Raw genomic sequence first — 10,623 nt, forward strand, 5'->3', positions numbered from 1 at the left:
AATAGGAGACTCATAGTTATATAGTAAAAAGTGTGTTTTTTGTTATAAACCAGCTTTCTCTAAAGGATATCTTTAAATATCACAAATAGAAAATAACCATTATTCTTCTTGTATTTATAATGCACAAGTCTGTTTTAGATATGCAAACTTAATTCTTGAATCAAAACATAATTGTTAATATACTCATACTGAAACAACTAGATTATATAAGGTGTTATTTTTTCATCAGGAATTAGTTCTTATTTTCATTAACAACTTTCTCAATGTGTTCACTTGAAAATTATTTCTGAAACATTTTATGAATTTACTTAATTGTATAATTACAGAGAATTTTTCATAAAGGGTTCTGGAAAAATTGCACATGGGGAAGATGGAGGGAGAAGTAAAATGTTTGTCTATTACAATATTGTTTACATTATTAAGAGTGCCAATATTTTATTTCTTTTATTACAGTTCACAGTTACTAAGGTAACAGATTCTGAACAAAGACGAAATGCTCCTGTCACAAGTCGAGTGTCAATATTTGATACAATTGATGAAAATTCCGAGACAGTACGTTCAAATGGGCTTCCAGTCACACCTACAGACACCCTCACCAGTAACAGCATCACCGCATTATTGTCCAATAAATGGAGGGTAAATAACATATTATTATCATAAATGATCAGTTTATACAGAATTTAATTTTCATTTAAGTCTGATTGTGTAGGAAGCTATAAACTTATAGACACATTCTCAAATCCATTCCTGAAACCAACCAATACTTTGCAATCATTAGCTTTATGGCAGTTAAGATGAAATAAAATGTATATAAAAGTACAGGCATTATTCCAAATGTTGACGATGAGTTTTAAGTCTGGCTTCGTTGTTGAACTTCCTTCCTCTGTCAGTGTCAACAAAATATAACACATCATCTGTTATGTCTTCTGTTAGGGTGGAAGCATAACACCAACATTGGCCACAAGCAATTTTTCTGTCTGTACAGTATATATTATGTACAGTATATTTTCACTTAAATACTGATACTAAAGCTGCCTTGGAAATTTTCTCAGATTTTTTGCTCTTGTATAAAGCAAAGTGGATTATAAGTCACACAGACTTGGTTATAAGGTGGTAAATGGAAGAAGTCCATTGTCCATGTAAGCATTTTATCAGAGCAGGTACCTAGTTATAACCAAAACTGTTCTGTTATAGTTAGCTAGATTGCTGTCTGTTAAGATATAGGAAACCAAGGCAGATTGCTGTCTCTTTGGATACTAATCTCCTTGAGCAGGAATCAATGTCTTGCGCAATTCAAACTATATATTAAGTCAGTGTGTGATAAGGGTGATTTGAGGTTGGCAACTTTAAGTACTAGGCCACATAAATGTTTTAAAATTGAGATTTTATTTAGTTTAAGACAAAATATTGTAGATTTACTAACTTGGTTCAGTTTCAGCCTTTTGCTTAATCTCTACCATGCCCATAATCATTAAGTTTCTTTGTCTATGGTATCATTGACCTTTAAAATAAAGAACTTCTAAATTCAACATATAAGAGTGTTATATGAAGTCTGGTTAAAATGTTATTATACCCTCAAAAACGAAGTTTGGGGGGGTATATAGGAGTCACCCGGTGGTCGGTTGGGCGGTCGGTTGGTCGGTCGGTCCAGACGTCCGTTGCATTTTCCTTGTCCGGAGCATAACTTGAAGACTAATGGTTGGAATTCAATATAACTACATACAATGGTCAAGCACATTGAGAGGAAGTGCAGTGCACAAGAACCATAACTCTATCTTGACTAATTACAGAGTTATTGCCCTTTGTTACTTTTCCTTGTCCAGGGCATAACTTGAAAACTACTGGTTGGAATTCAAAACAACTTCATACAATTGTCAAACACAATAAGGGGAAGTGCAGTGCACAAGAACCATAACTCTATCTTAAGTAATTACAGAGTTATTGCCCTTTGTTGCTTTTCCATTGTTTTGTTTTTTTGTCCGGACCATAACTTGAAAACTAATAGTTGGAATTCAATATAACTACATACAATGGTGAAGCACATTGAGAGGAAGTGCAGTGCATAAGAACCATAACTCTATCTTGACTAATTACAGAGTTATTGCCCTTTGTTTCCTTGTCCGGGGCATAACTTGAAAACTACTGGTTGGAATTCAAAACAACTTCATACAATTGTCAAACATAATAAGGGGAAGTGCAGTGCACAAGAACCATAACTCTATCTAAAGTAATTACAGAGTTATTGCCCTTTGTTGCTTTTCCATTGCTTTCTTTTTTTGTCCGGACCATAACTTGAAGACTAATAGTTGGAATTCAATATAACTACATACAATGGTGAAGCACATTGAGAGGAAGTGCAGTGCATAAGAACCATAACTCTATCTTGACTAATTACAGAGTTATTGCCCTTTGTTACTTTTCCTTGTCCGGGGCATAACTTGAAAACTACTGGTTGGAATTCAAAACAACTTCATACAATTGTCAAACACAATAAGGGGAAGTGCAGTGCACAAGAACCATAACTCTATCTAAAGTAATTACAGAGTTATTGCCCTTTGTTACTTTTCCATTGCTTTTTTTGTCCGGACAATAACTTGAAGACTAATGTTTGGAATTCAATATAACTTCATACAATGGTCAAGCACATTGAGAGGAAGTGCAGTGCACAAGAATCATAACTCCATCTTGAATAATTACAGAGTTATTGCCCTTTGTTACTTTTCCTTGTCCAGAGCATAACTTGAAAACTACTGTTTGGAATTCAATACAACTTCATACAGTTGTCCAGGACATTAAAAGGAAGTGCAGTGCACAAGAGCCATAACTCCATTTTGATAAAATACAGAGTTACTGCCCTTTGATACTTTTCCTTGTCAGGAGCATAACTTAAAACATACTGGTTGGAATTCAAAACAACTTCATACAATGGTCAAGCACAATAAGAGGATTCAGTGCAGTGCACAAGAACTATAACTCTATCTTTAGTATTTATAGAGTTATTGCCCTTTGTTCCTTTTCTTTGTCTTTCTGGACTTATTACAGAGTAATTTAATTAAACTTCATAAATGGCCAACCACATTGAAAGGAAATGCAACATACAAGAACCACAACTATCTTTAATTGCCTAAAACCATAACTCTATATTTCAATTCTTTTACAAGGTATTCTGTTGCTAGTAACATCCTCATTTCCGAAGCAGTCTTGTGGGGGTATTAATCACATTTAGTGATAGTTCTAGTTTTATTATAAACTGCAAGTTAGCATTCAAGAGTAAAATACCTTTGTTGTTTAGTATGTTTTGGAATTGCAAAAAAAATTCCCCATTTGACAAACTCAAGCTACCTGAGTGTGCAGATTTTTAATGTTTTACCCTACATTTTCTACAAAGATTAAGGAGTTTACCTCCTGAAAGAATTGGATTTGAACAACTTCAATAATTTTAATTCTCTATTTACAGGATATTAAGTAAGACATTATTTTATTTGATATGTGTCTTTATCTGTCTAGGATATGATAACATGCATTGCAAGTGCACACAAACCTATACGCCTGTGTGACCGTTATATTTAACTGCAAGGTTATCTGAGTGTGCAAAAAATAATCTTCTGTTTTACACTAATACATACCTTTTCTGTTTTATGTTATTATTGGTTAGTCTTGCTTTGAATTTGGAACAGTTAATGTCTGTTGATAATTTCAGTGATTTAAAAGGAACTCCACTGAGGTCCAATTAATTTCTTTTTATAGATCAACTGTGACACTTAACAAAAAGATTTGCAAAAATAATGAAGAATTATACTCAGAAATAAATCTAAAATTGTAGTTTTGTGATTTTCGTAGTCGATTTGAGTGAAAAGCTTTAGAACGCTTTTCAATTTTTGTTTATTTGATCTCAATTAGAATAATTAATCTCAATAAAACGGATTGAGCGTTTATTTTGAAATTTGGTACACAAGTAATTGGTATAGACCTACATCAATAGGGACATGGGTCTTAAAAAATTATTTTCAGTCCCGTCATGTCAAAAAATCTCAGTGGAGTCCCTTTAATAATGAGAGACAGAAATTTTAACATTCATCAATAAGAAGTCGGACATATTATACCCATATAATCAGTGCAGATCAAGTTCAGAGGTCACCATCTATATGCTGTCTGATCATGATCTGCACTGTTAACTATTGAGTCTGTACATTAATTTTGTACTTTGATATTTCCCTGAAATTAATGATAAATGGTTTTGTCCAGACTGAAACATCCACTTTTTTTTTTTTGGGGGGGGGGGGTTAGCTCAGGTAGCTTTTGTTTGTCAAATCAGGATTTTTTTTTCAATTCCAATTGTGCAAAAAAAACAAAAGTATATGCCAGATTTGAGATGTAATTATTAATGTTCAGTGATAGTTTACAGATATGGTAAATATATAGGAAACATTGTTGCATGCTTTTATTCATTTGTACCTTTAATGAGGTATATTAGTATTTTCAACTAATTTTTTTCCTGTTTTTAAAGATTACATTATGTTTAAGATGTTTTTTTTTTTGTATTTTCAAATATTCAAATTCTTTAATATTGAATGGAAAATGATGAAAGAAAATTCAAATGCTCTAAGTTGTGATCTGTTACAAGTTATAATAGTGATGTATTATAAAAGTTAATCTATCACGTTTTGCACAGAAAGTAAATTGAAGGACTTAACTTTGGATGACATAAAGTTCAAGTGCCAGTTAAAATGGCCACTCAATAAAATAAACTAATTACAAAAGTATTACCTTTTCCATTTGTATTGTAAAGATTAAGAAATTTACTGACTTTTATCAGTCAAGTTTAAATATACTGAAGAATGATGTTTATATAAGACTAGCAAGCATTTAAGGCAAGCAAGTTTTCGATATCTCCTTATAGGGGTCAAAGCTTTCTTTGACAGGTTAGAGAAGGCACCCTAACATGGTATAATTTTTACAAAGAAAAAGAAAAAACTTGATAGGGGACAACTGTATGATTTTAAAGAATTTTCTTTCAGTCTGTTGGTCCGTAACATTTTCATGTCTGCTCAATAACTTTAAAACTAATGAAAGTTTTGGAAATAACTTGGCACAAATGATCACAATTATATCAGGTGTCAACCCACAAGGTCAAAGTCACACATAAATTTCAAATGTAAAAAGATTCTGCATTTTGTGTCAGCTTCATGACTTTTTAATTAAAATAGCTTGGCAGAAATGATCACAATTATTAGATGATGTGCAGAGTGCCATAACTGGGTCTCTCAATCCTCCAAGGTCAAGGTCAGTCTTACAGATCAAGTGTTAAAATGTCCACTTCATAACTATCAAGCTATTGAAATGTTTTTAAAATACCTTAGCACAAATGATCATCATTATAAGACAATATGCAGAGCGCAAAAATTAGGTCAAGGTCACAAGGAAAAATATAAAAAGTCTTCATTTTTATCCACTTCATAACATTTAAACTACTTAAAAGTTTTTAAAATCATATAGAACAAACAATCATTATTATGAGATGATACACAGAGCTGAAAAACCATGTGGCTTCTTCTAACGTCAAGGTCATAATTAAAGTTCAGTCAAAGGTTGTTCTGCAACAGGGGATATAGCCTTTCCTCATACTGCCATGTTCATATTTATGCCAAGAAGTAACCTGTTTGAAAAGAAAATGTTAAAAAAACAGCTAAACAAACAGATTCTGAATGAAAGCCAGTCAGAAGAGTTCAAGGGGATCCAGCTGTTTTATTTAAGAGTTCCGTCTTGAAACACATTTTATAAGATTAACACGCAGATGTAAGCATGAAGATCTGTTAATACAATTCATTGATCAGGTGATAAATATTGACTTCCTTTACTTAGTTTATCTCCAGAAATTGGTGTAATTATATTTTTTATAACCTGGTAATTTATTCAAGACCTACCAGTCTGCCAAATATCATTCAGCCTTGGGGTTATTGCTTCACATAGTGTGTTTGAAAAATAAATCATATTTAGAAAATGTCCCTATAAGATAAGAAATATAATGTATTTGCACTTAACTATGATTTGACAGTAACATTGTATCCTTAAGGCTTTTTAAGCTCCAATTAAAAAAAAAATAATAAAAAAAAAAGTCATTTTTTTCCTCAAAAGATGAGCAGTTATGGACATTTAAGACTAAGGAACTTAAATTTATTTAACTTCATTTTAGTTTGCTTGTTTCTTTCAGGATATTTCCAAGAAAATAAAAGACTATGGTGAGAAGACAAGGTTCAGGAAGAGAATAGTTTCCAAATGGGAGGTATGTGTATCGTGTAAATACTTGTTGTGTTGCTGCATGTATAATGTTTAATCAATTTCTACATTCTTAATTTGTAAGGTGTGCAAGCTGGTTTAGCTTACTGAAATAAAGCAGTCAACAGATGTGCAAGTTAGTCTGGCTCACTCAAATAGAGCAGCCAGCAGATGTGCAAGTTAGTCTGGTTCACTAAAATAGAGCAGTCAACAGATGTGCAAGTTAGTCTGGCTCACTCAAATAGAGCAGTCAACAAATGTGCAAGTTATCCTGGCTCACTCAAATAGATCAGCCAGCAGATGTGCAAGTTAGTCAAGTTCACTAAAATAGAGCAGTCAGCAGATGTGAAAGTTAGTCTGGCTCACTCAAATAGAGCAGTCAACAGATGTGCAAGTTAGCCTAGTTCACTCAATTAGAGCAGCCAGCAGATGTGCAAGTTAGTCTAGTTCACTGAAATACAGCAATCAACAGATGTGCAAGTTATTCTGGCTCACTCAAATAGAGCAGCCAGCAGATGTGCAAGTTAGTCTAGTTCACTAAAATAGAGCAGTCAACAGCTGTGCAAGTTAGTCTAGTTCACTAAAGTAGAGCAGTCAACAGATGTGTAAGTTAATCTGGTTCACTCAAATAGAGCAGTCAGCAGATGTGCAAGTTAGTCTGGCTCACTCAAATAGAGCAGCCAGCAGATGTGCAAGTTAGTCTGGCTCACTCAAATAGAGCAGTCAGCAGATGTGCAAGTTAGTCTGGTTCACTCAAATAGAGCAGTCAGCAGATGTGCAAGTTAGTCTGGCTCACTCAAATGGAGCAGCCAGCAGATGTGCAAGTTAAGTCTGGTTCACTTAAATAGAGCAGCCAGCAGATGTGCAAGTTAGTTTGGTTCACTAAAATAGAGAAGCCAGCAGATGTGTAATTTAGTCTGGTTCACTCAAATAGAGCAGTCAGCAGATGTGCAAGTTAGTCTGGCTCACTCAAAAAGAGCAGCCAGCAGATGTGCAAGTTAGTCTGGTTCACTAAAATAGAGCAACCAGTAGTTGTGCAAACTGATCTTACTTACCTTAATAGAGGAGCAAGCAGATGTGCAAGTTAGCTTGGCTCACTAGAGAAGCCAACAGATGTGCAAACTCATTTTACTCACTTTTATAAAGCAGCCAGCAGATAGGCAAGCTGGCCAGGCTCTAATCTGGTTTATGTTGCCTTAGAATTGAAGTTGAACTTTAATGTCTATACCACCAAAGTGAAGCAAGATTTTCTGTATATAGGATTTTAATTATGTTATGTTGCAATATGATCTGAATTTAACACTGTTGACTGTAGAAACAATTTATATTGGCAAAAAAGGAAATCTATAAAATGTAGAATGATTAAAGATAGCTGTCAGATACAGACATAACATTATTAATGTTTTAAATGTTTGAAGTCTAGATTTCTGCTTTAATATTGATATTAATGTATTTTGAAGAAACAGTTATATCATGTCACTGATAAAATTGTAGTTAAAGGTTTAGACAAAGATATGGTTGTTTAAATAGTTAGAACTTTAATTTTGCTGTAAGTTATATGATAATTCTTACCATTATTTAGTTACAAATGCAGTTTTAGAAGCATAAATTGTATTTCTTTAATGCCCCTCACCACTCTGGGTTTGAATCTTGCAAGGAACTCTGGATTGTTTCAAGTGAGGAAGCTATCTAGCTAGTTTATAGAATATTAATGGTTCTACTTAGGGGACTGGTTTGTGCCTGAAATAATGCATGGAATGGTTTCTGAGGTCCTCCTCCACCAGAAAGGCTGTAAAGTTGCCAAATGGTCTTTGTAATGGTGGTTTGGGGTAAAAACCAATCTAAACAAAAAATTTCTTTGCTGATAGAAATATGCTGGTGTATGAATTAGTTGTTTATCAATGAATTTTACCTGATGTAACTTAACTTGTATTATTATATGATCTAAAAATAGCTGCAATCTCATTGGTCCAAACTGTAGTCAACATAACTTTTTATAAAATCATATTCACTGGGTGTAGTATCATATTAACTGGCTGAATTGGATTTTCCAAGTCTAAATATAGATTGAGACTCATATTCAATGACCATACACCGTAGACTGTTAATTACGTGTGTTAATTAAAAAATAATTGTTGCGTTTTGTTCTTTATGGCATATTTCTCGATTGAAATATCATTACTTTACTATTATACTTAAAGGCTAAACCGCATCGATGAGTATAAACTTGAATTACTTTTGTATGCGCAGCGTTCGCGTAGTCGTTGCACGCCTGACACGTGCGTCTTTTTTCCCGCGCTTCAACGAGGCAAAATTTGTACATGTATATAAGGATGTACTTTTTCGTGTTTTTTTTTTTAATTCTTAGCCTTTTCATATAATAAAACAATTATTGACTAGTGAGCCATTGAATATGATGTGATATTCACCGGCAGAAAGTCATATTGACCTCGGCTATCGCCTCGGTCAATATGTCATCTGCCGGTGAATATCACATCATATTCAATGGCTCACTAGTCAATAATTGTATAATAATGTCCAGGATGTAGTTCCTACATTTTCATGATAAATCCTTAGTCTCAAGAGTTTCATAGTCTGCCTTAATATTTGTTAACTGTAATTATCCGTTCATTTTCATATTTCTACAGATTGAATGTGATGTTAGGGATGGATTACATCTTCAGAACAGTATTGAACAAGTATTATAGTATCATTTATGTTTTTGTTTTCAGAGTCTCAATTATGACACAATAGAGAATGACCTACATTGGCAGGAAAAAGATAAACCGAATATAAAGGTAAAGCTTTTTGTAATCATTCTAGAATATTATATTTTTACCCTGCATGATTCCATTTTAGCAACCTATACAATTATATAGTACATATATACACAAATAGTTATAAATATATAGAAATTTATTTACAAAATTAATATAAATATATAGAAATATATATACAAAATAAATAGAATGTAACATTTTGTTTCTACCCGTAATCATCTATATATAGTAAGTATTATAAAACAAGATATTTGTAAGTAGAAAGCAGAGATCTAAAATTCCACTTGTTTGCTTGTATTTTCGTGTAGAATCGAAGAGAATTCGCAGCATAACAATCTGGAGGCATGCTGCTTTAAAACAAGAAAGCTAAATGTTTTATTGCTTTTACCATTAATATGTGATTTTATTGATATACTATCACCTTTATTTTAGATCTCAATTGCTGTTTCATTAGATAATTATGAAAAGAATGATGTAAAACAGATATTACCCTAATCAAAATTTCAGTAGGTATTCAAAAGTGATATGTACTCAAGTGTAAAGTGGAATTTTAGCAGAAATAGAATTTTAACAGTTAACAGTTCAGTCTGAAATCCAGTGCAGTGTAATTATGTTTGAAATGTTTGACATTGGCAGATACCTATAAATTAACTGTGAATTAAAGTATTTAGAGTATTTTGTACATATCTGAAGTTATTTTGCGTGGGATTTCCAGAGATTGATGTGACAATTCACAGAGATGCAATTCTCTTACCATTATTTTTAGATTGATGAGAAGAATTGTAGCTTAACAGGATTTGTTTAGAAATTAACAGTTTTAATGTATTATAATTATATACTTGCGCTCCTAAATTTTGATCAACAGGCATAATCTTATCTTTTTTAATTGTCGAAATTTACTGGAAACTTGAGGACTTTAGTTTAGTTTTTTTTCTAAGCAATTGTTGCATGTGGTAACACACATTAATTTCAAATAATTTTGATTATTGTATTTTAAAACATAAATTTCCATTTATTGTATGTAGTACTTTATTGTATACTGGTATAGTGTTTTATGAGATATTATTATTCAACCTGGGGGTGCTTGCTTTTTATTATATACTGTATACTATATCAGTTTTTGTTTATAGCCAAAGATAGAGCATGTCTGACAAGATATTCAAATTGGCTTTGTTCCCCATTTATCACTCACAAAACTTCCTCAATTATTGAAATTTTCTTTAAAAAAAACCCCCAAAAAACCCACATCACTACCTCATTCTGGAATATTATAAGAGATTTATTGGAAAATAATTGGCTTGTTTTTTTATTGAGAAATTGCATGTTTTCCATGAGAAACGTTAAATATCATGTAAGATAATACTACTTTATTGTCTGCAGGTTGGTATTTGAGAGAACAGAAATGAAAGGTTTCTAAGGAATCTGCTGAAAAATCTGTGAACCAGATTTATCTTAATTTAAAGGATTTCTTGAAAACTTTAGTGTTTGATGGGCAAAAGTATCAAACTGTAGTAGCAGAGCTAAACATGTTTAATGTACAATTAATGGAATAATACATGGGTTTTAA

General features: G+C 32.5%; 1 long non-coding RNA gene across 1 annotated transcript; it reads left to right on the forward strand.

Moving 5' to 3' along the window:
* The first annotated feature begins 452 nt into the window (after positions 1 to 452).
* LOC132742240 (uncharacterized) lies at positions 453 to 9,128 on the forward strand. Its single transcript, XR_009627406.1, has 3 exons — positions 453 to 636; positions 6,212 to 6,283; positions 9,009 to 9,128. It is a non-coding gene; the product is annotated as an uncharacterized LOC132742240 (long non-coding RNA).
* The last annotated feature ends 1,495 nt before the right edge of the window (positions 9,129 to 10,623 follow it).

Source organism: Ruditapes philippinarum, unplaced genomic scaffold (assembly GCF_026571515.1).
Source record: "Ruditapes philippinarum isolate M1 unplaced genomic scaffold, ASM2657151v2 ctg16573_1_1_1_1, whole genome shotgun sequence".
In the NCBI taxonomy this organism is placed as follows: domain Eukaryota; kingdom Metazoa; phylum Mollusca; class Bivalvia; order Venerida; family Veneridae; genus Ruditapes; species Ruditapes philippinarum.